The 26,096-nt window shown below is 40.5% G+C and overlaps 1 protein-coding gene across 3 annotated transcripts in view; it reads left to right on the top strand.

Annotated features, from left to right (window-relative positions):
- Positions 1 to 16,612: 16,612 nt before the first annotated feature.
- Positions 16,613 to 26,096, top strand: part of JAKMIP2 (janus kinase and microtubule interacting protein 2) — a 174,454-nt gene continuing 164,970 nt past the window's right edge. For all 3 annotated transcript variants that reach the window (XM_066272909.1, XM_066272908.1, XM_066272907.1), the window contains exon 1: positions 16,613 to 16,848. The gene's annotated coding sequence lies outside the window, so the exon portion shown is untranslated. The remainder of the gene's footprint in view (positions 16,849 to 26,096) is intronic.

Raw genomic sequence — 26,096 nt, 5'->3', positions numbered from 1 at the left:
GTAAGTGGACTCTACAAGGCATTTGAACGGCACTTCCCTGAAGAATGATTACAACACAAAATTGGTCAACAGTGACAATTGTTAGGTACAGGGCTAAGATAATCTCCCAACCCTCAAAAACTCAACTGTGCACTCCATCATAGGAAAACTGTGGAGCAGGGTCTCAGGAGACAAAGGAGGAGACAGAAAGAAGATTCCATTTCATTTCTTACATCTTTTAGCTCCTGCCTTACTCATTTTGGGCAAAGAAAGGGAGCAAAAGGGCCTGAAATTAAAACCAGGCTTCTGCTATATTTCTCTCTGACTCCACCTGCGCTGAGACTGAGGGTCATGGGTGAATGGGGAGCATGCACTGGAGATGCCAAATAAACTGCATTTCTCTTGATTCCATTTAAGTTGATCTGTTGCCCATAATAGGCTATGACCTACAGGAATTGTCAGTAGTTGAGTCCCTTAAAGGTACAGTAAAGCAGAGACCCTGGAGAGCTCACATAATCTAATAAACAAAAAAAAACATTTCAACCCTGAAGGTCAAATTCAGAGAGATCTGGTATCTTACATTCAATAAACTGTGAAGGAGAGAATTAGATAATCTCTAAATGTTCTTCCCTGGAGAAAGAGTTCATAATATTTGATGCTTAACTACCAGTCCCAATATCAGTGTTGTGAAAAACTTGCTGAGAATTTTATAGGAACTTCTAACCACAAGAAGAAAGCATCTGGCTTACTCCCTAGATGATAAAACCATCCCCTTTAAGAAAACAACACTAAGCCATTTTGAGCACTCTGACCAGAGTCCTGCCTGCCTGAAAAGCAGCATGAAAGCCCCTCTCTAAAGCTCAGCCTCTTGCACTGCAGTATAACTCATGAAGGCACCTCCTAAAAACTCTGACAGGGGAAGACACAAGAAAGCATCGTGTCTCACTCAGTTCCAAAACCACCCTTCAATCTTTGATTTATGGTATGAGGGCTGAAACTATGCAAAGCCCATTGCTACTTGACCAGTCAGCCAATTTTGCCAGTGAGGTGGGGGAAAGGAGGGATGCTGGAGGGAGCAGGAATTTTCTTTCCCAATTGTATCCTGTGTGCTTGAGAGTCCTGTGAGCCTCACTGGAGCAACACAAGGAAGGGGTGGGAGATGGGGGTGGTTGAGAAAGAAACCGGGGAGGGGAAGAGGAGGAGGAGACAGAGAAAAATCTACAGAAAAATGTTACAGACACTATGTTCTTTCCCATAAATACTTCTGTATGTGTTTTCTAAAAACAAGGACACTTCTTTTATAACAAGAATTCTATTATCCAAATCAGGAAATTAACATGATGTAATTTCTCTAATTCAGTGATTTTCAACCTTTTTTGAGCCACGGCACATTTTTAACATTTACAAAATCCTGGGGCACACCACCTACCAAAATGACACAAAATGACACTCTAACAGTACATATTATACATATAGTTAATAATATAGTTTCTAAATGTATTTATACTCACACCTGACCATGTCTCACGGCACACTGGTTGAAAAACACTGCTCTAATCTACCTACCTTATTCAGATATTACCAATTATATCATTAATGTCTTTATGGCAAGTTTTGTTTTGTTTTGGTTCCCCAGCATCCAATCCAAGATTCCATAGCTTTTAATAATCTGTCTCTAATTGTCTTTAATCTAGATTTTCTCAGTCCTACTTGGCCTCTTTTTACCTTGACTTTCTTGAAGAAAACAGGCCAGTTATTCTATAGAATGTCCCTCAATTTGGATCTGCCTGCTGTTTCCTCATGGATTAGAATCAGATAATGCATTTTAGCAGAAACACCTCATAAGTGATATTATCCTTTTCAGTGCATCATGCTAAGAGGTATGTGATTCTTTTTTCTACTCTGGGTGCTAACTTTAATCAGTTGATTAAAGAGATATCAACCAACTTTCTTCACTAAAAAGTCACTATTTTTCCTTAGCAATTAATGGGAACCTTGTGGGGGAACAGGCTGAAAATCTAAACATCCTTTCCCCTCAAACTTCCACTCGTTCATTTCAGCATCCACTGATGATTCATGCCTGAAAACATTACGAGATGTTTGCTAAATAACAACTTGCCAAGTGGTATATCATTCCTTTTATAATTATTAGTTGGCATTTTCCCATCAGAGATTTGCTCTCTCCCCACTTTTTCCATTTTATTTATGTTTGTTTATAACAGTATAGACTCATGGATTCTGATTTTATTCCATGGATTATATCCCATGACCATTGTTCATTTTGATGCTCCAACCTTCCCAAATTTTGCTAGTGGGAGTCCTTTCGAGCTGGTGCCCCGACTTCTGAATTGTTCCCATCATTCTTTGCACACATCTTTGCTTTTTGTTATGGCACAATGCTCCAGGCTCATTTTAGACCTTATTGCCCCAGCCTTGGAATCAGCCATTTCTCCAAGGAGCCCTGGTTTCTCTTCTTCGAATGAATGAAGAAGTATGGTATTTAGAATTCATGATCTGGATACTGATATGTCATTGATAGACCTTCTCAGCAGACAGAGCTAGTGCATTTGGGTAAGTATTCTCTCTCTTTGCTGCATCTCACATTCAATGTGCATCCACACAAATAGTCTGTGAGAGTATCTGTTTCTCCACAGCCTCATCAACAGAAACTATTTTCATAATGATCTGATTTCCTCTTTTTTATTTATTTTTATTTTTTTGGCAGGGTGTAGGATGGACATACAGGGACAGACAGGCAAGAAGAGAGAGAGATGAGAAGCATCAATTCTTCATTGAAGCACCTCAGTTGTTCATTGATTGCTTTCTCATATGTGCCTTGACCCAGGGGATTAAGCCATGATCTGATTTCATGAGATAAGTTTCAAATGGTCTTTTCTAGTCATAAAGGCCAGGCTCACACAGTTCTGGAAGGGGGAATGCTCACTGAGCACTTGAAAGTGTGGGCTGAACTACAGCCTAGAGTCCCCAAAGGAATCCCCCCATGGTGGCCAGCTAGGACTAAAGTTCTGCCTGCAGCTCTCAGTAGAAAACGGGCTAGCGGCCCTGGCCAGTTGGCTCAGTGGTAGAGCGTTGGCCTGGCATGCAGAAGTCCCGGCTTCAATTCCCGGCCAGGGCACACAGGAGAAGCGCCCATCTGCTTCTCCACCCCTCCCCCTCTCCTTCCTCTCTGTCTCTCTCTTCCCCTTCCACAGCAAGGCTCCATTGGAGCAAAGATGGCCTGGGCGCTGGGGATGGCTCCTTGGCCTCTGCCCCAGGCGCTAGAGTGGCTCTGGTCGCAACAGAGCGATGCCCCGGAGGGGCAGAGCATCGCCCCCTGGTGGGCAGAGCGTCGCCCCCTGGTGGACGTGCCGGGTGGATCCCGGTCGGGCGCATGCGGGAGTCTGTCTGACTGTCTCTCCCCGTTTCCAGCTTCAGAAAAATACAAAAAAAAAAAAAAAAAAAAAAAAAAAGAAAGAAAGAAAAAAAAGAAAATGGGCTAGCAATTTCCCTGCAATCTCTATCTTCCCCTTGTATATGAAAGACATAAAAAGGGCCAAGACAAATCAGAGCATAAATTACAGGGGATACATAAAGTGCTGACTCAAAATCTGGTCCCTGCTGTTAGACTTGGAGTATTATAACTCCTGCTAATTCTGGAGGCTTTATGTGTTTCTCAGTGAAAAGGAATCCTCTCTTTTGGCTTTAAAGGCTCACATAGAAACTTGCCACAAAAACAATTAAGAGCAGAAAGGAATATTGGGAAGACGTACTTACGACACAAAGCAAAGGGTGCTATTACTCTTCTTTGGCCTGCTCTCAATGCCAAGATTCTTACTCAGAGTAAAAAGTGACTGAATGGAGAAATAGGATAAAAGAATTAGCATGAGGATCTGTTCCACTTGATTCTACCATAGCAAGTTTGTTCATCCAAGTGTAAATGTACATGTGAAAACCAATTCCGGACCGTCTGACAGCACAAGACAGGATACATCCATGGTTGTCCCATGGTTTCAATGAGGACCTGCCAGAAGGCACGGCAGAAAAGGTTCTGGTCTTGATGGTTAGACCCAGTGAGTTCTGGGGATGAGCCCAGAAAGAGTGAGAGTCCATATTGTATGGATGAATTTTTAATCAAGGCACAAGTGGAGGCACAATGAAGTGAAATGTGTTCTAAAAGCTTTTCATTGGAGAATAAAGGCCCAATTGTAGTTTCCAACTGCAGTTTACATGCACAGCTATGAAGACAAAGGGGTGAGGGGTAGAGGTGGAAGGGAGATACACACACAAGAGGATACATCACTCAAATACTTGTTAAAGAAAACATGGAGAACTCATACATAGAGAGCATGCTGACAGCTGTCAGGGATGGGGGAGCAGTTGGGTGAGGGGAGTGGAGGGACTGAGTAAAAAAGGACAAATCAATCAATCAATCAATCATGGACACAGACAGCAGCATGGGGAGTAAAGGTTGTGTGAGGGGATAAATGGTGATGGATGAAGGCTTGACTTGGGGGGGCAGTGAATACACAATACAGTGTACAGAGATGGGTTGTAGAATTGGGCACCCAAACCTGTTTAAGTATGTTAACCAGTGTCACTCCAAGAAATTCAATTAAAAAGAAAAAAAAATAATGAAAATGGAGAGAAACAGCATCAGGATTCCTCTCCAAGTTTGGTCTCTCAGACTAGGCTCCAAATTAAGAAATTACTATCCTGTAGTCAGAATTATTAGTGTCAATCAACTTCATCTTTTCATCTTCTATTTTATACATGAATGTGTGTGACAGGAGAATAAGATGCCAAATGGAGAAAAATATGAGGATGGGGGTCACTGAATAAAGCAAACAATTATTTTGTGATATATTCGCTAAAGCTTAAAGAAATCTGAGAAGACCAGGAGATGGTAGGAGCTGAAATATGAAACTCCTTTTTCTTGGTCATATACCATCTGCTTCTCAAAACCTGTTTATAGAGCTGAGGAACTGAGGCCCTGAAACTAAACTTAATATCCATTCCAACCTTTTGTTCAAGAAATAGAAAAGACTGTCAATCATGACCTATAAAAGGTAGAAAAGACTGTCATCTTGACCTATATAAAGTCACAGAGGCCTCAGTTAGGCATAGAATATTCTTTCTGGGCTTGATATCCCATACCGAAGCCTGGAACATGAAGGCTTTCCCTCCTTTAAGGAAAGGTAGGTGAAACAAACCTACTCTGGTCCTATAATATTTCCATATAGCTCTCTGCGTAAACTCAGACCTGGGTCACTCCTCAGAGAATTCTGGGAATTTAGGACCCTGAGTGATACAAAGCACTTTGTTCTTCCTCTTGGATGTTCCCATTGATTCAGGTGATACAGGGGCTGGCTATTGGGACCTACAAAATGTCAATCACCAGCTTAGTATATTCAAGGTCGTAAAGATCTAAAATTTGTATCTTAAGGCTTGAAGCTCAAGTGACACTGCATAAGGGAAACCACTTGTTCTTTCTTTTGTATATTGCCTATAATTACTATCTAGCTTCTCTAATGTTCTTTGAGCCAGTTTAAACATACTACAGGTCCTCTGCTATAGATAGATAGATGATAGATAGATAGATAGATAGATAGATAGATAGATAGATAGATAGACAGATAAAATCACTAATGTGTATGTACATTTTGCAATAGCATGAGGATTCTGATTTTACCATTTTGAAAATTCTACTTCAACAGGAGTTTAGAGAATTACAGATTCATTTGAGAGAGGGATTGAAGTTTTGTTAAGGATTGAGAAGTTTATTAGAAGGAGAAACAGATGCTGATAAAAGAGAAGCCATTTGGACTGAGGGTAAATGAAAAGCAGTTTAAAGAGTTAAAACGAGGAAAGCAGCTTTCTTGAACTCTAACTCCTCCTCTCTGGGTTTGGCCCCGCCTTTCTTTGGTCATCCCCATTCAGAATCAAATCACATGCTTACGAGTAATAGTGTCCGACTCCTCAGCCTGTAGCAGGAGCTAGAACCAGAGAATGCTAAACAAGAGCTCCACAGAAGAAGGCAGTGGGCAGATGCAAGAAATATCAAAGATTTCCTTTTAAAGTGTGGTTGTCCTTGGTGGAGGGTGGGGACCAAAAACTAAAATTTCTTCATGATGCATGTTTCTAGCATGGAAGTGTTAGCAAACTCCAGGCTCCCAATTTCACAATTCAGACTAACTGTAAGAAACAAATCAAGGAGTAATAAAATTTAAATACGAGATGTATTTTTTTTTTTTTTTTGTATTTTTCTGAAGCTGGAAACGGGGAGGCAGTCAGACAGACTCCCCACATGCTCCCGACCGGGATTCACCCAGCACGCCCACCAGGGGGCAATGCTCTGCCCATCCGGGGAGTCGCTCTGTTGCGACCAGAGCCACTCTAGAGCCTGAGGCAGAGGCCATAGAGCCATGCCCAGCGCCTGGGCCATCTTTGCTCCAATGGAGCCTTGGCTGCAGGAGGGGAAGAGAGAGACAGAGAGGAAGGAGAGGGGGAGGGGTGGAGAAGCAGATTGGCGCTTCTCCTGTGTGCTCTGGACGGCAATCGAACCTGGGACTTCCACACGCCAGGCCGACGCTCTACCACTGACCCAACCGGCCAGGGTGAGATGTAAGTATTTAAAGCAAGCTGGCTCATAAATGAGACCCTGAAATCTGTAAGTTCCATGCTTAGATGACCCTTCCCTTCTTTTCAGCACCTGTCATGTGTGTCACCGAAAATAAGTACTAAGCCATTTGAGGGACCTAGTGGATCATTTGGGGGTCTTAAGTTGAGAGGTATTAGGAAAATTTTTCAAAAATTTGGAGGCTGGAAGAAAAAGAATGGCTTTAAACACTTTTTATAAAAAATGGTTCAGCAGCCCTGGCCCAAGGCTCAGTTGGTTAAAGAGTGGTCCCAATATACAAAGGTTTCCAGTTCACTCCACAGGCAGGGCACACATAGAAACAGATAGATGTTTCTATCTATTTCTCCCTTCTTCTTTTAAAAACAATAAATTAAAACAAAAAAAACAAATTAAAAAAAATAAAGGTCCAACTTTTTGTGTGGGGAAAATAATAGAACAGCTGAAATTCATAGAGATACTGCTACATGTGCTAAAGTATTTACAAAGATAATTCATTTGGCAATCAGTAGGCAAAGGCAATCTTTACCCTGGCTTCATAGATGAAACAATGAGACTGAGAGAAGATATGGTTACAAGTTCTCATGATTTTTGGAATCAGGACTGTAGTCCTAGGAACCGCTAGTTGTGGAAGAGAATACTGTTTGGAATGATAAGAAGGCTCTAAGTGGAGGAAGGCTATATCTTCCTGGCAAGCTATTTCTCAAAGCTTTGGGATTTTCTGAGTCAAAATCCTGGTGTTCTTCCTAGCCTCATTTATCCCTTCTCAGCCAACATATTTTATGTGCGGTGATGATGTGTCCAACACAATGATTGGTCATTAATGCCTAATTCTCAAGAGTACTAGGCCTGAGGATAAAGGGTGAAAAGACCCCTGAACATTGGGTGCTTAGAAACCCTTCAAGTTATCACCACACATTCCCAGAGGCAGGGCCGTGGGGCCTTACCTCACTACAGAAGGTAAGAACTAAACCTCAACAGAGAAACATTCAACATGGAGAGCTGTCTATTTAGAAGGCATCCTTGATACCTGTCTCTCCCTCAGCCCCAACATCTAACCCATTAGCAAGTCTTCACAATACCAACACCTAATTTTCTTCTTATCTACTGCTACCACCCTAATCTATCCGCTATCGACCGTACCCTAAATGACTGCAGCATCCTAACTACGTCCACTTTTGCCCACCACTAATTCATTTCCCACAATGCTTTGAACCAAGTTGAAACTGTTCAGTGGCTCTTCATTGCCTGACAGTGGGCTCCAAGATGTTATATAACGGGGTTCCCGCCCACTTTCCCAACTTCCTCGCATGCTACTGTTCCCCATGCTCACTGTATCCCCTGTCCTGACCTTCGGTACTATTTCTCACTCCTGAGCTCTCTCCTGAGCTCATCCTTCCATCTGAGACTCTTTTTTCTTGGTTCTTACATGACTGGCACAATCCATCCTTCATTTCTCAGTTTAAATGTCACCGCCACAGTGAGTCCTTCTGTCTTTCCCTACCCTGAGTCCTTAACTTCCTTTCACTTGTTCATTGTTTCACAATGCTTGTGAACATTGGCTTGGATTTCAGTGTTCGGTTTTCTTGTTCTTTGGCTGTTCGCCCACTGGATGCTCAGCTCCACCAGGACAAAGACTATATCTGCTTTGTTCACTGTGGCATGTGTGTAATCATTGTAGTACCTGGCCCGTGTTTTCTACTGTTAGTACTGTATGTCATAAGACATCCTGAGTTCCCAAGCACTGTAAAAATGATAAAAAGTTATGGTGCCTCCCATAGACAACTAAAAAAAAAAAATAAAAGAACTATACTAAAATTAAAATAAAACTTGCATGTATAGTAAACAAACTTATTGTAGATTTTCTGATTGCAAAGTTTTGGAAAAGATCACCAAAACAAAACTTTTCTCATTTCTTTGTTGGTCACCTAAGCCCATATGTTGTCTGCCACTAAGTAATATACAATTGCCCAGGACCTAAAAGGAAAAACTGTTTCTTGTTTCAACATCAGAGCAAATGTTTGTATTACCATGTGGATCTGATGAACAAATCTGATGAACAAATTACTGTTAGCATTACACCTCTTTTCTGCTGTAAGAACACTGACTCTGTTGGCTTTTCTTCATGCTTTCTCATTCTACACACCCTGTTGACTCCTTAGCTATTGACAAACTCTAATCCTCCACTGAAACGAAGAGAAGGAACATAAGGAGAAAAATTAATTCTGTGTTTATGAGTATTAGAAAGGGAAGGAGGAAGATTTTTTTCAACAAACATGCAAATGGCATGTAATGTATGTGCACAGGTATTATGCTAGGTAATTGCATTAAAAAATTGAGTCACATTCCATATTCTTACATACCTAAGGACCTGCAAGCATTTCCTTTGCTTTGTCTGAAACCACTTGCCCCGCCCCACCCACATTCCCCTCAGTAATATCTTCCCTGGTCCCATCCTCCCTTTTAATGCTATGAGAGCTTCTTGCAGTTCTCTGATGTAGCCTTTGAGTTCATTTATTTTAAGTAATTATGTGGTCTCACTTCCCTTTTAAATTATAAGCCCCATGAGAGAGTGCTCATGTTGTCTTATCCACAGCTTTGTCCCTGGTCCCTAGCACACAATACCAGTTAGCAAGAAATATTTGTTAATGTATCCAGAAATGAATGAATACAGAGGATCCCTGACTTCAGAGTGCTTACAGTCAAATAGGAGAGAAAGACAAGGGAGAAATATTTACCATTCAACATCACAAGTGCTCTAATAAAGACATGACAGAGGACAATGGGAATCTCAGTTCTAAGGCTAATCCTAGTATCACTGAAGACTCCCTGAAGGAGATGATGAGTAAAATACTGAAGGATGAAGAGTCTGGGGAAGACAAGGGACTTCCAGAATAAATGGGGTAAGCAAAGGCAGACCTGTCCACCTGCTTGTGCAGGGCGTCATCCATAAGATGGTTGGCCACAGGAGTGCAGAGTTCATGAAAAAGTTCTTTTAACATACCCACTGATAGTATTGATAAGGGACTTGTGGAGAGTCAGAAGGGTATCCTTATTCTTGAACTCAAGAAGATCTTAACTCCTTACATTCAATGTTCTCTGTAAACATATATTGATAATCTCTTATAGAGTCAACAGAGAATATGCCACACTTTATTTGAATTCTTCCCTTTTTGCCTCTTTTTTGGGGGGAGGTCAGGACATTGGCCTATCTCTGATATAAACATCTCTAGAAATCCTCATAGTCTGCTGAAAGCTTCTCTGCAGTCACAATGACAAGATCTTAAAATAACCCTCAGTGATCTGAGCATTTTGAAACCACCCAGAAAAAATGTGCTATGCATAATCCTCATTATTATAAATTATATTAATAATAATATTAGCTAATATCATTTGCCATTTACTTACTACATGCCAGATACAGTTAACTCTTTTCACACATGAACTTTGATCTTCAAAGCAACCCAGTGGAGCAGGAACTGCTCTTATGTCGTACAGTGGAGAAACTGAGGCACAGAGAGATGACGCAACTTACCCAAGGTCACTTAGAAAACAAATGGTGAAGCATGGACTCAATCCAAGCAGTCTGTCTCCACGGCCCACACTTTGCAGCTTCCTCCCATTATGCTGTGGTTTCTCCTGAAAATTTAATGCTGCTTTTGGAGCCAAGACCCCACACCCTGTACTTTTTCAGACATCTCATAAAATTCCGAAGTCAAAGCTGGAAAGGTCCCAGGAGAGATAGGCAGCTGGTCACTGTTAGTGCTACTGGAGCATGCATTCTTAGCACAAAATCAGTATTTCCCAAGGATCCATACATACTACCGGCAATATGCTAGATGACTTGGAATATGCATGCACAACCATTTCCATTTTAATAGCAATATACACACACACATATATACATATATATACATAAAGATACAGATTAGAGACATTCTGCTCATATGCATGTATACAAATAAAATAATTATTTTAAAAATTTTGAACAATATAAAAAACTGTAACTTGAAAAATAATATAACTTACATAACCATGATTCAATGCAGAACTTGCTGATATTATATTTACTTATTAGTTTATTCATTCAAGAAATATTTATTGAGCACTTAATAGGGGTTACAGTTCACAAATAAACAAAGAAAAATCCCTTCCCCCTTCAGAGGACCTGAATAGACATTTTTCCAGAGAGGACAGAAATATGTCCAATAGACATATGAGAAGATGCTCGACATTACTAATCATCAGGGAAATGCAAATCAAAACCACAGTGAGCCTAACCAGGTGGTGGCGCAGTGGATAGAGCATTGGACTGGGATGCAGAGGACCCAGGTTCAAGACCCCGAGGTCACCAGCTTGAGCGCGGGCTCATTTGGTTTGAGCAAAGCTCACCAGCTTGGACCCAAGGTCGCTGGCTCGAGCAAGGGGTTACTCAGTCTGCTGAAGGCCCATGGTCAAGGCACATATGAGAAAGCAATCAATGAACAACTAAGGTGTCACAACGAAAAACTGATGATTGATGCTTCTCATCTTTCTCCATTCCTATCTCTCTCTCTGACTCTCTCTGTCTCTGTAAAAAAAAAACACCAAAAAACCACAGTGAGCTATTACCATACACCTGTCAGGATGACAGCCATCACTAAATCAATAAATGTGTTGGTGAGGACATGGAGAAAAGGGAACCTTGCACTGTTGGTGGATTTGTTAACTGGTGCAGCCACTAGGGTAAACAGTATGGAGGGTCCTCAAAATATTAAACATAGAATTACCATATAACCCAGCAATACTTCTGGGTATTTATTTGAAGAAATACAAAGCACTAATTTGAAAGGACATAGGTATCCCTATGTTTACTGTAGCATTATTTATAATAGTCAAGATATGAAAGCAACCTCAAGGTCCATCAATACATTAGTTGATAAAGAAATGTTTTATATATATGTATAAAACACATATATATTATATTACTATAATATATATTTAATTGTAAGAATAATTATACATATAAAATATATTACATATATATGATGGAATATTATTCAGCCATAAAGAGGAATGAGATCTTGCCGTTTATGACAACACTGATGGACCTAGAGGATATTATGTTACTAGAAAGCCCGGCGGTCATACGAAATGACCGCTGTTCTAGATATTATAAATTGTAATTAAAATGATTTGTGCAAAGGTGTCTGCTAATTCAAACTGAATTACCCAGGGCAGGCAGCGAGGACACCCCTTTGCTTACTGCCCCACGGGGTTTCCCCCTTCTACTTGCTTAATTGCTTAAAGTAGAGTGCAATGAAGGAAACCACTGGCGGTACATTTATTAAGAGCCACCGCTAGCTCAATAAATAAAGGTGATTTAAATAATAAAATGTTAATTCACATGTCAAAGATCTCTTTGTACACAACATTTTTTGTGTAGATCTTTCCATCATTTTTAAGCTCGCCTTGCAGAGGACCATCAATTATTTTTAATTTTACGTCCGTTCTTTCACGAACTCTTGAACAGGCAACATAAAGTTGACCGTGTCCAAATGCAGGCTCAGATAAAAAATGCCAACACGCTTAAGCGTTTGGCCCTGAGACTTATTGATGGTCATAGCAAAGGCAAGTTTTACAGGAAATTGTCTACGTCTCAATTGAAACGGCAACCCTGTTTGAGATGGAGCCAAATTAATTCTTGGAATGACATGTACTTCACCTTTAGAGGAGCCAGTCAAAGACTTAGCTATTATGACATTATTTTTCAATTGGAGAACCTCTAGTCTTGTACCATTGCAAAGACCCCTTCTGGTGTTAAGATTTCTTAACAGCATAATAATTGCTCCAATCTTTAACCTCAATTTGTGAGGTGGCATGCTAGAAGGCAGGACTATTTGAATGCCGTGGCAACTTCACCCCACTGGCTAGTACAGTTACGCAAGCAACCAATAAGCTATTGGCAACAAACAGACACTTAAGCCGCATATAATAAAGAAGTGCAGTAAATCAGACAGAGAAAGACAAATACCATATGATCTTATTTACATGTGGAATCTCCCCCCCCCAAAAAAAAAATCAATGAGCAAACAAAACAAACAAACTCATAGCTACAGAGAACAAATTGATGGTTGTCAGATGGTAGGGGGTTAAGGGATGGGGAAAGCATAAAAAAAGAAAGGGATTAAGATGTACAAATTGCCGGTTATGAAAACAGTCACAGAGAGATAAAGTACATCATAGGAAACATAGTCAATGATGTCACAACATGTATGGTGTCAAATGGGTGCTAGACTTATCGGGGTGATCACTCCGTACATTATAGAAAAGTCTAATCGCTGTGTTGTACATCTGAAACTAATATGACTTCAGATGTTAACTACAACTGAAAATAAATTTAAAAAAGATCGCTGCCCTTTCATAGCTTACATTCTAGTGAGCAGAGAAGATAAAAAAAAGTAAGTACAAATAAATAATATCATATATTAGATGATAAATACCATTGAAAAATAAAGTACGGTAAGAGAGGGGCTGGCAGTGAAGAGAAGGAATAAAGTTTTGCTTTAAGTTCCTTTCTCTGGGGACACTCTCTTTACCATTTCTATTTTTATTACTTTTCTACTAAAACCAGAGACAATTTCATTTTAAAGTAAATAAGTAACAAGCAATTAAATAAAACTTCTACATAAATAAATATCTAAAGAAGTCATTAAATAATCATTTAACACTATTAAATAATGATAACCGTGCTGCACAGATATGGAAAAGAACGGGAGAGTAGTATTTGAATGTTTAAATTGGGGACTTGTTCAAATACGGAACGCCAAACACTTTTCTCTCCCACAGCTGAATCCATTTGTGTGGATGGGAAGAGAAAATCAGAACCACTCACCCAAAACGGCAGCTCTGTGCGCCAGAGATGCTGCTCATCTTAAGGCCAGTGGGGAGGGTTCCATCACCTGAACACGCGCGCTTCTGCAACCTGCAGCTTTTGTCTCTTACTTCCAAGACCATCTCTGTGGAGACAGGGGAAGATAAAATACAGAGAGAAATACAAAAGACCGCGAGGTCATCACAACCCATTGCTTCCTGTGACAGAACTTCACTTACATGATGCCCATGGCCGTACTTCAGTCCCAGGCTTTCTTGCCGAAAGCACTTTCTGAGCAAACTTTTCCAAGCAGAACTAAAGGGCCGTAAGGCAATTTTGTCGTAAAAAAAAAAAAAAGAGACAAATCAGAGAGGGCCCTTAAAAAGGTCATAATGAACCATGAAAAAAGTGAATAGCAAAGTTAGAAAGACTTTATTGTGAAATACAAAATCTTTAATTAGTATTGAAAATGTCTGCCCTGGCAGGTTAGCTCAATTGGTTAGCACCCGCCCCATGTGCCAGCGTTGCAGTTTGATCTCAGTCAGGGCACATACAAGAATCAACCAATGAATGCATGAATCAGTGGAATAACCAATTCATGTTTCTCTCTCTCTCTCTCTCTCCCTGCTCTCCCCCTCTTCTTTCTCTCTAAAACCAATAAATAAAAATTAAAAAGTAAAATAAGATAAAATGTCTGTAGCTTCCTGGCAATATTATGCAAATAACTGAACTTATGTTGTTATTTGTACCTAAATATGTATCTTCGTTCTATGGAAAATGTGGGTTCAAATCAGCCCTCAGAGGTCCCTCGCCTGTCTGTTTCAAGATATGTAATAGGTTTCAAGATATCAAGTCACCAACCCTTGGGGGAAATTCCCATGCTCTGGAAGAAATGCTATTTTAAGACTACCAGCACCAATTCTACTGGTAACTGCAGAACATTATGATTATATGTAATATAAAAATGGGAGTAATGGCAAGAAATTCATTCAAACAAACAAGCAAAAAAAACCTAAAAAAAACCCCAAACTGTCAAAAATTTTGTTTTTTACAACGTTGACCCATCAATAGAGACATGAAGACACCCCCCCCCCCAAAAAAAAACCCCTTCCAAACTGTCAATCAATATACAGTATCTTTTATGACAAAATTGCCTTACCGGCATTTAGTGATGTCGTAAAAATGCTTGCGGCAAAGATGCTTATGGCAAAAATTCCGGACAGAGACGCTGATTTGTGAGTGGTGTGCAGACTCTAGTGGGGACGGGAGCCATCAGCTGCTCACGGCAGGATGTGGGTTTTCCCTTGGGAAGAGGGCCAAGGAGGCGATGCCTGGTGCTGGGGATAAGTTGCAACCATTTTGGCGACAACTTAAATACCTTCAAGTCAGTTTTGTCAGAATAAGGCCCTGGCAACAAGGCCTTTTTCCTTGCAGGAAAGAAGTTCCCTTACATGTTAATATTAATTACATACGAGTGAATAACAAATAATTAGACCTAATATTTATTAAACACTATGTACTAGCCATGCTCTCTATATGCATCATTCTGTTTAATTCTTGTGATGACTCTGTGAGGTTCTATGATTAGTTTCGATTTCTCAGGTGTAAACACATAGGTTCAGGGAAGTTAATTAACACGCCCCAAAACATATGTATAGTAAATCGAGCCCAGGTTGTCTGGCTCTGAGACTTGTAGGAATCCCAGCTGAACCTATAAATAAGCCTATGGGTGAAGAACAAAGTATCTCCATTCCCTGGCAGGGCAGCAGAAAAAGGTAATGGTTAAAGGAGAGCAGATGTTAGTTAGCATTAGAAGAATCTTGTGACTCTGCCATTTATTAGCTGTGTGGATTCGGGAAAATTTTCCAACTCCTTTAGGACTTACAGCGTCCTTCATTGTCACACTTTAGAGAACTTTTGATCTCTCAGGCCTCCCTGTCTTTGTCCTGGTCTTCCTCTTAGTCCTCGTTGTTGTTGTTGTCATCATCATCATCATCACAACATATATTAAGTGTTTTCTCACCTTAACTTTTACCTGTTATCTGCAACTGCCATGCTATTTCTTTAATTTCTTGGATCAGGACGTGGATGCAAGGTACTACTATAAGTATAGTAGTATTCATTTCTTGTACACTTACTACGTGCCAAAGTGCTTTTGGTACATTATCTCATTCAATCTTGACAACTACTGCATCAGATAAATGCTGGTGTCATCTATAATTTATAGTCAGAACTCACCTAGAACTCAACGCTGAGGATTTCACTTCCTTTTTTTCCCTACTTACCACCCAGACTACCAGCTGTCTCCAGACTGCCAAAAGAGCATTCATGAAAATAACATGGAATTTATTACAGGAAATGAACACTCTAGGCTTGACACTATCCACCAACTTGTGCTACTGAGAACCCTGATTGCTCAAGGAATTTCTGTTTCCTCTGTTCCAACTTCCTTTTCCACAGGGTAGTGCCAGTGAACTCCCGGGTCTTCTTCATAGGGAGAGCTGGAAAAAATAGTCAAAGAAAGTGATGCATCTGAAAAGAACAAGGGAGAGTAGAGATCAAGGAATAAGACTCGTGTTTTATTGCAAAGTCCAGCCACTCATTTTGCTTCTTTAACAACCTTGAGTGCCATTGAGTAAAAGATGCTATAAAGGACAAACATATTTGGAGTTATAATCTCCTATTACACTACATAATTTTTTCCATATTTGTGATTATTCTTTCTGATTGCAAATTTAGTACGTTTTATTGGAAAACCATAGAAAAAGCAGAAATAGCCGAGCTGTTTTGTATGTTACGGTTTAGATTTTGATTCAATTTAAATTGTTCTCTTTCTGTGCCTATATACGCTTGCCCCACTTTTAAACACCCGGAGTCCAAGGTAAGAGAGACCACGAGCATCCCAGCGGGCAGCAGCACAAATTCACTACCCTCCAGTCCCTACAGCTTGTTTCACCCATCCCCCCTCCCCCTTAGTCTGGTCGCTTACCATTGGTCATTACCATGACAACCAGCAGCTGGCGGGGCGGGCAGCTTCTACCGCAGCAGGGGTGGAGCTGTGGGGGTGGGGGCAGGAGAGGAGGAGCTAGAGGAGGTGTCTGCTGCAAGTTCCTGGCTGCTTCTGAGCTCACCCCATCCTCCGAGAGGGAGGAGGCCAAGTGGTGATGCTGGTGCTGCTGCCGCCTCGACTGCTGATACTCTAGTGGTGCTGGAAGGGTGGTTCCTATTCGCACCATCACCAGCCTGAGACCGAGGGGGAAAAATCCCAGCAGCCGCTGCTGATGTTGGGTACGGAGGCTGCTGCATCCGACTCGGTCACAAGAAAAATGGATTCAGTTTGCCTCTCTCCCTCCTTTCAGCAGCTTCTCCGGGTCTCAGCACGGTAAGTAGGAGACACTAGAGCTATCTTCTTGGTTTTGCTTCTCTTAAATGACCTGTGTCTATATTTGTGGCCTTCACTTGAACAATGACTCCCTTAGAGTAGAAGAGGAAGATGGGGAGACAGATGGGGATGGAGAGAGAGGAAGATTGCCAGGAAAAGAGAAGTAAGAAGGCATCTATCTATTCCTAGATTTTTGTTTGTTTGTTTGTTTTTTAATGGTGTTCTGATTTTATCTTGAACGGGCTTAGCATGCAAAGTGAGCCACTTGGTTCCTTTCCTTCCAAGCTTTGCAACAGAATCAGGGGGTGGAAAAAAGCTAACAAGAAATGGGTGTTATTGAAAGGAATCATTTCATTTGCGGCTCCCACATACAGAGCTGGGCCTTCCTCAGAAACACATTTGGTGCCTCAGAAGCTTTCCTGCCTCTTTATAAGGTGGTTTTGCTTATTTCTCTCGTTGCTTGGGGAAGGCAGTCCCAGAATTTAGCGTTCTAATACATATTCTAATGTCGTCTTGTTGGGAAATCATTTGCTGGATACAGTTTTATTTTTGGTACATAGATCTGATTGTGAATATACACATGTATACTCTATAATATGCATATCATATATACACACCACTTAACGTTTATGGTGCATTTATGAAACATATTTATATGCAGAGCGTTCTTTGCAATCATTTTTATGGGTTCTAAATGCCCTTGCATGCTTGGAGGTAATAGCCTATTTTTGAAACTATGCTTCTGGTTTATAATATTATTCATTGGCTTCATTTGGATTAATCTGAGATTTATTCTTGTTATTGCCCCTTAGTTTTGTTGTGACCAATTAGGACAGATGCCTATCATTTAAGCTGTACTATAGCCCTAAATGGGAATTCGTAGCCTGCCTCTTTTCTTTATTTTTAATTAGGTGTGTGGGGGGCTGATTTGAGAGCCCTGACTTGACAATGATGGGGAAGGGTGGCGGCTTGTGGTCTTATTTTGAGTACAGTATTTTACCAAATGATTGTTGAAATAAATCAGTTTTCTTGAAATTCCACTGCAACCCTTTCATGTTTGTGCCTTGTGTCCCAGAAAGCACAAGTGAGCTGGACGGTGAAATGCATTCATTTTATTGACTAGTGCTGCTATTTGCTGTTCATTCCTTCAGTATCCAGGCACCATTTTAGAGTTTTCTCAAATGTTGTGTTACGGATTTACTTCTTTAAGTGGTTGAGTAGAAAAGTGGGATTGTTTGGGGAAAATCTAGGTATTTCCCAAGTACCCTAGCCATTTCCAAGTTAGCCTGTTTATACAATGACATAAAATAAGCCAGAGCCAAGCATACATAGCACAAGGATGTATGGCTTGTAGCCAAAAAGCCGGGGGTGGGGGCGGGTGGGGGGGTTGCGTATTGTATTTTACAAATGCTTACTGGGATCCGCTTGACCTTTTATGATGTCAGGGCTTTAAGGCCGCTCAGGAGACTAAAGATGCCTGTGATGAGTAGGGTACAAGGATCCATCACCACCCAGGGTAATGGATTTCATTGAATTAAAGCCAGAAAAAGCCTTACAGGTAAAACTGTGTTAGTAAGTAGTATTACATTCATCATAGGGACTAGTTTTATCCATCGATCTCGTCTCTAACAATATCATTGTCAGTACAAACATTTTTTACAGTGTAAAATATCAATATTTTTTGTTTTAATCTTTCATTTTATTTATAACTTTATATGTATTTGAATCAGCTTTCTAGTTTAATGTCTCTAAGAATAAATGGCCTATTTGGTTTATGTATGGGAAGGCTCTTCAGTGACTTAATGGAAAGAATGCGTTTAGTGTGCTTATGGCATGTTATATATTGTATAGATTCACAACTCTGTAAAGTCATGCGACCATGTGCCTAATTATAACAACTACATAAAGTCAAGCAAGGGGAGGTACTGGGCTTGTATGACATGTCAAAATTTTAATACACTGCATCCTGAATTTTTTAATAACTTTTGACCTCCAAAAATTACAATTACAGGTACATCCATGGTAAGCTTTAAAAAAAATTGAGACACTTTACAGTTGATTCTCTTTTATGTAATGAAAACAGATATCTTGGGGCTTTATTTCCTCTGTGTTGACTTTCCATTGGGATGTGGTTTTTATAGGTGAAGTTGGTACACTTTGAGCAGAGGCAAATCATTGTAGGCCTGTGATGGCGAACCTCATTATAAAAACCGCCCACTTTTGCAGTGCTGGTTAACCTGGTTCCTCCCGCCCACTAGTGGGCATTTCAGCTTTCAAGGTGGGCAGTAGTAGAGCAACCAAACAGCGTGGCAATTGGCCCACCATGAAAGCTGGTCATACCCTGATGGGAAAACAGGTCTAGATTTGGGTCCCACAATTTGAGATGATTACATGGCCTTTGTGGAAGAGCCACAGAAAAGTGAAGTATGTTAAAAGGATTACAAGTTGAATTCTTTAAGAAAGGATAAGGAGGTCCTGGCCAGTGGTTCAGTGGATAGAGTGTCCACCCTTCGTATGGACATCCTGGTCAGGACACACAGGAGGAGCAACCATCTGCTTCCCTCCCTCTCCCTCTCCCCCTTGTCTTCCTCTTTCCTTCCCACAGCCAGTGGCTCAGTTTGTTCAAGCACTGGTCCCTAGTGCTGAGGATGGCTCCCTTGGTCTCAGCTAAGCCTCAGGCGCTAAAAATAGCTCAGTTCATTAGAGCATTGCCCAGCCAGGGCTTGCGGGGGTGGATCCTGGTCAGGGGCACATACAGGAGTGTGTGTCTCTATCTCCCCTCCTCTCACTTAAAAAAAAATTTAGGAAAACATGGGATTATTACATTTAGAAACTGAGAGATGGCAATTATTTGCTTCAGAAGAGCTCAGGGTATGTACATAACGGATTACTTCTTGCTGTTTTTTGAAACCTAAAATTTGGTCAGTAGGATTCAACTTTATTAGGAAGAATGAAAATTATAAATATAAAATGTAGAACTTTCTAATAGCAAAATTGAGCTGTCAGCTATGTAACCATATAAAGCACTGTTATCAAAACCTCTGTAAGTATGACCTAGACATGGATTTCTATGAGATGGACTAGATTCTTCCTTAGAAACTTTCTTTTTCTAGAGTGAATTGTCCATTTAAGAGTTTTAGTTGTTCAATATCCAGGTACTTCTAGACCTATACCAGTAAGACTCCATTTTGTAATGGGCATTTAAATTACAGAATCTGATATGCTCTAGTTGACCAGTGTCACCCCATTAAAATTAATTGTCTAAATAAAAAAAATTGTTAAAAAATTACAGAATCTGAATTTCTCTTAAAGAAATTAAGCCCTGGCCAGATAGCTCAGTTGGTTAGAGCGTTGTCCCAATATGCAAAGGTTGCTGTTTTGATCCACAGTCAGGACACATACAAAAACAGATCAATGTTTCTGTCTCTCTTTTCTCTCTCCCTTCTTCTCTCTCTAAAAATCAATAAAAAAAATTTTTTTTGAAGAAATCAATTGATCATCTGCATGGAGAAATTTATATGTCATATAGTCAGGATGCAGAGAACTGAACATCGGCTACTTCACAAGAGTCCTTTCTCAACACCTGTGGAATCTGATGCCTCACGGCCGTATTAAAAGTATTTCCCTCTGTATGGCAAACTTTGAAAAATGAAATGGGGTTTAGTGGGGTCGAGATATAAAACAATTCAAGAGCTCTCAAGTTGATGTCAGAAAAACAATATATAAAAGGTACATTCGTGTTATTGTTTAAATGTGCTATTTAACAGCAAGTTAGTTTTATTATCTTTTTCTCAAACGCTATCTTGAAGACGCCATTCTTGTTGAAGTAGTAAATATTTTGACTGGTATTTTAACTCTGGTAAAACTTGTTTTGATTGGAATAAAACACATTATGTAGTTTCTCATTTTGGGATGGGATGTTCTTTATTTCTTCAAGTGACCTCAAAACATATTTTAGTTTTATGTCCATTTACATCAAGGTGACTTAGAAAGTGTCGGGACAGTCAAAAAGAAAAAAAAGAGAGAGAAAGAAGAAGAAGAAAAAATAAACTATCTGGAAAGTCAGAACTGTTTTCTTCATTTCTCATAGTTTTATAAAAAGATTAATCCTTTTTTCTCATGGTTGGAGCCTAAAAGAAAACCATTTTGTCATGGAAGTTTCAACTTGACAATCGGTTTTCACTGAAATAAATAAACTAAATTTATACTTGGGTGTTATTCTGAGAGGTCAATTACAATTCCTTCTGTTTTCAAATCCCAGCTCTTAATCTTTTAACTGAATATGTGTTTTCAAATGAGATGAATTCATCAATTGAAAAACAACTATTTGTAGAGCTCTATATGATAAGCAAAGTTGGTATATGCAACATAGAATTTCTTTGGAGGATATAAACTGTACACATAGGAAAGAGTTAATGACAAAAAATAATATACCTTATATTGATCATCACACCTTATATTCATATAATCTTTTGTAGTTCTCAGTCATTTTACATTATTTTATTTTTTACTTACATTCCCCCGAATTCTGTCACTGGAATTATTTTAAATAAGTGGAAACAGTCTCACAGAGGTTAGACTTGTTCAAGGTTGGGTTTGAAAAGTGGTCTCCAAAATCTCATGACCTGAAATCTGACATATTAGAAAATTTAACAAATTATCTTGCCAATTTGAATTTCCAAATCACAAATAGAGTTAGGTCTGCATTAAATGCCATGATTTGCTCTCTGGTCGTGTCAAATTTGTCTTATAGACTAAGTGTACATTTAAGGCATCAGACAGACAAAAAAATGGTGCACAAATATTTTGGAGAAGATTGAAGATTCCTGATATTTCAGAAAAGCACAGAAGCATTTGTCTAGAGAAAAGTCAGAACTTTGTGGGACTGATATGTGCTTATTTAAGTATGACTTTATTATTTGTATTTTTAATTAGAGGTTGGGAGGTAACAATTTTATTCTGTGCTTTGCACCTTGAAGAAACCTCCTGCTTATTTGTCCTAAACATCTCTCCACCTACATGTTCTTAAAAGTAAAAATGACATTAAATAATAAATAAGTGCCTGGCCAGTTGGCTCAGCGGTAGAGCGTCGGCCTGGCATGCGGGGGACCCGGGTTCGATTCCCGGCCAGGGCACATAGGAGAAGCGCCCATCTGCTTCTCCCCCCCTCCCCCCCTCCTTCCTCTCTGTCTCTCTCTTCCCCTCCCACAGCCAAGGCTCCATTGGAGCAAAGATGGCCCGGGCGTTGGGGATGGCTCCTTGGCCTCTGCCCCAGGCGCTAGAGTGGCTCTGGTCGCAACAGAGCGATGCCCCGGAGGGGCAGAGCATCGCCCCCTGGTGGGCAGAGCGTCGCCCCTGGTGGGCGTGCCGGGTGGATCCCGGTCGGGCGCATGCGAGAGTCTGTCTGACTGTCTCTCCCCGTTTCCAGCTTCAGAAAAATACAAAAAAAAAAAAAAATATAATAAATAAGTGTACAGTACTTCACTTCAATAACTTCCTGAGTTTTTTCTCTGGATAAATAGTTCTATACTTTTCTGAAATATCAAAAGTCAAGTAAGTACCTTTCTTTAAAATATTCCACGTGTGCCTTTGCTTTGCAAATGTCCCCACACATACTTTGTATGACTATTTGGTAATTCAGTGCTGGCCAAAGAGCACATTGTGACATCTGAACTATCACTTCACATTAATTAGCTTGCAGTACAATGAGATCTGTCACATTAACGGCTTCTGCTTTAAATCACTATTCACCAGTACAATTAAAGTTTGTCTTTTAAAGACTCTTCACATTTAAAAAATAGATGCTTATTGGCCCTGGCCAGTTGGCTCAGCGGTGGAGCGTCAGCCCAGCGTGTGGAAGTCCCGGGTTTGATTTCTGGCCAAGGCACACAGGAGAAGCACCCATCTGCTTCTCCACCCTTCCCCCTCTCCTTTCTATCTCTCTCTTCCCCTCCCACAGCCAAGGCTCCATTGGAGCAAAGTTGCCCTGGGCGCTGAGGATGGCTCCATGGCCTCTGCCTCAGGTGCTAGAATGGCTCCAGTTGCAGTGGAGCAATGCCCCAGAGGGGCTGAGCATCGCCCCCTGGTGGGAATGCCAGGTGGATCCCAGTCGGGCACATGTGGGAGTCTGTCTCAGACAGTCTGTCTGCTGCTCCCCGCCCAGCTTCTCACTTTGGAAAATACAACAACAACAAAAAATAGATGCGTATTGTGAGGGGGAAAAAAAGATAACACGGGAGTGTTTAAAAAGAAAATCACCCATAAACCTACCATTGAGAAATAATTCCATTTAACATTTTGGAATATTTCTGTGTAGACTTTTTTCCCCCTACTATGATAGTATAAACACACTCAGACATACGATTTTATAAATGGGACCATACTGTAAGCATTGTTTTATAGTTCTTTTACTATATCAATAAAATACACCTGTGCTAAATTTTTAATCTTTGTGCATTTTTCTTGATGATTCAAGATGTTTTATTCCCCACTTGGGGTTCTTTACGCTTTGCTTTAAATACCTCTTACGATACAGGTAGATCCTGCTGATTTATAGCAGCTGGGAGTCAAGCATTATTTTCAGGAAATATGAGCTCTGCTCCACAGTCTTGCCACCACCTCTCACAATGGGCATTAAATTAACCTCGGTCATCTCTTGTCTGCTGATAATGAATGAGTTTTGAGCCCCAGTCAGTGAAATCCCTGTTTGAATTCACTAGGACTTCTACCAGGTGCATGCATAAAAAGCAATTCAAAAACAAAAACAAACAAATCTTTTTCAAATTCATGTTATTTGTTTTCTTAGTATTGTAGTGGCATCCTGCAGTCTTAACCGCTGTGACCAACTCATTTCCTTTATGAAAAAATATTTTAAAAACATACATTAGCTGCCATATGACTTCTCAGATGAAACTAAGATGTATTTTTGGCATGTATATTCCTTAAACCTGTATATATATTTTTAATTTCTTTATATTTTATATTTTTACTTTTTATTAAAGTATAGTTGACATACACTATTATATTAGTTTCAGGTGTATAGAATTAGTGATTCTACATTTATATACCTATGTTATGATTACTGCAGTGAACCTATTAACCATCTGTCACTAAACGAAGTTATTATATCACTGATTTTATTTCCTGTGCTGTGCTTTACATCCTTATGATTTATTCATGTTACAGCTGCAAGTTTGTACCTGTATTCCTCCTCATTTTTTTCATCCATTCCTCCTACCCTCTCCAGTCTGGCAGCCATCAGTTTGTTCTCTGTATCTATGAGTCTGTTTCTGTTTTCTTTTAAATATGCATACAGTTTGTAAACGAAAGCCCACTCATCAGGCTTCCTCTTTTAAAATATGGATAGTTGGATTCTTCTTATATCTTAAGTCTGAACTACAATAGGACTCCTTGTAAAGGTTCCTATTTGTATCTTATTTCTGTGCACTGTTTCCTTCATAGCATTTATCAGAGTTGTGGTTATAGAGCTATTTATTTACTTGATTTTCCCTACCCATCACTAGATTGGAAGCTCTCTGAGGTCAGAGAATGACACTGTTACTAACAAATGACTTGGCACACCACGTGCATGTACTCAGTCATTACTGTTGGACTGAATGAATGAATGGATTGTCCCCTGAAACACCTCTGGCCCAAGATTATAAAAGAGCTTTTCACTAGTAGTTCTTTGCACTGTTCTCATCCTTTTATTTTGGCTGTGAAGATACTGTGCATTTTGTATTTATATATGTGACAGTCTCAGGATTTTAAATTTTGGTAAAAGAAAACTATTTTTTTTTTGTATTTTTCTGAAGTTGGAAATGGGGAGGCAGTCAGACAGACGCCTGCATGCGCCTGACCGGGATCCACCCGGCATGCCCACCAGGGGGCGATGCGCTGCCCATCTGGGGCATCACTCTGTTGCAACCAGAGCCATTCTAGCGCCTGAGGCAGAGGCCACAGAGCATCCTCAATGCCCGGGCCAACTTTGCTCCAATGGAGCCTTGGTTGCAGGAGGGGAAGAGAGAGACAGAGAGGAAGGAGAGGGGGAGGGTGGAGAAGCAGATGGGTGCTTCTCCTGTGTGCCCTGGCCAGGAATCAAACCCGGGACTCCTGCACACCAGGCCGACACTCTACCACTGAGCCAACCGGCCAGGGCCGAAAACAGTATTTTTTTTTTTTAATTTTTAATTTATTTATTTATTTTTACAGAGGCAGAGATAGACAGGGACAGACAGACAGGAACAGAGAGAGATGAGAAGCATCAATCATCAGTTTCTCGTTGCGCGTTGCGACTTCTTAGTTGTTCATTGATTGCTTTCTCACATGTGCCTTGACCGCGGGCCTTCAGCAGACCGAGTAACCCCCTGCTGGAGCCAGCGACCTTGGGTCCAAGCTGGTGAGCTCTTTGCTCAAGCCATATGAGCCCGCGCTCAAGCTGGCCACCTTGGGGTCTCGAACCTGGGTCCTTCCGCATCCCAGTCCGACGCTCTATCCACTGCGCCACCACCTGGTCAGGCCGAAAACAGTATTTTTAAAGGTAACAAATCACACCACTTAAAAATCCATCATTAGAACTTGTACACATTATGCTGACATGAATAAGAAAAGCTGTGAACATTTCTTCCCTCGTGGTTCCTTTTATTCCCTTTCAAAAGGAATTGCAAGTCAGAAGCAGTGACATCATTAAGGGAATACCTTTTGTTTCAGTGTAATTTATTAAAATAAATTAGTAATTTTATTATTATTAGCATCACTTTACAAGACACACACTCATAACTATATATTTTTGGTTGTCTAGAAAGCCACTCTAATTTACTAATTATAAACAAATCATTTATTCATACCTACATCCAAAAATTAAGCTTAAAACCTGATCAGATGGTGGCACGATGGATAGAGTGTTGGACTGGGATACAGAGAACACAGGTTCAAAACCCCAAGGTTGCTGGCTTGAGCCCGGGCTCATCCACCTTGAGCACAGGCTCACCAGCTTGAGCGTGAGGTCACCGACTTGAGCGTGGGATCATAGACATGATCCCATGGTCACTGGCTTGAGCCCAAAGATCCCTGGCTTGAAGTCCAAGGTTGCTGGCTTGAGCCCAAGGTTGCTGACTTGAGCAAGGTATCATTCAGTTTGCTGTAGCCCCCCCAGTCAAGGCTCATATGAAAAAAGCAATCAATGAACAACTAAGGTGCCGCAACAAAGAAATGATGCTTCTCATCTCTCTCCCTTCCTGTCTTTCTGT

Source organism: Saccopteryx bilineata, chromosome 4, assembly GCF_036850765.1.
Source record: "Saccopteryx bilineata isolate mSacBil1 chromosome 4, mSacBil1_pri_phased_curated, whole genome shotgun sequence".
Taxonomy (NCBI): Eukaryota; Metazoa; Chordata; class Mammalia; order Chiroptera; family Emballonuridae; genus Saccopteryx; species Saccopteryx bilineata.
The sequence above is the reverse complement of the archived record's forward strand: the minus strand, read 5'-3'. Positions and strand labels throughout refer to the sequence as shown.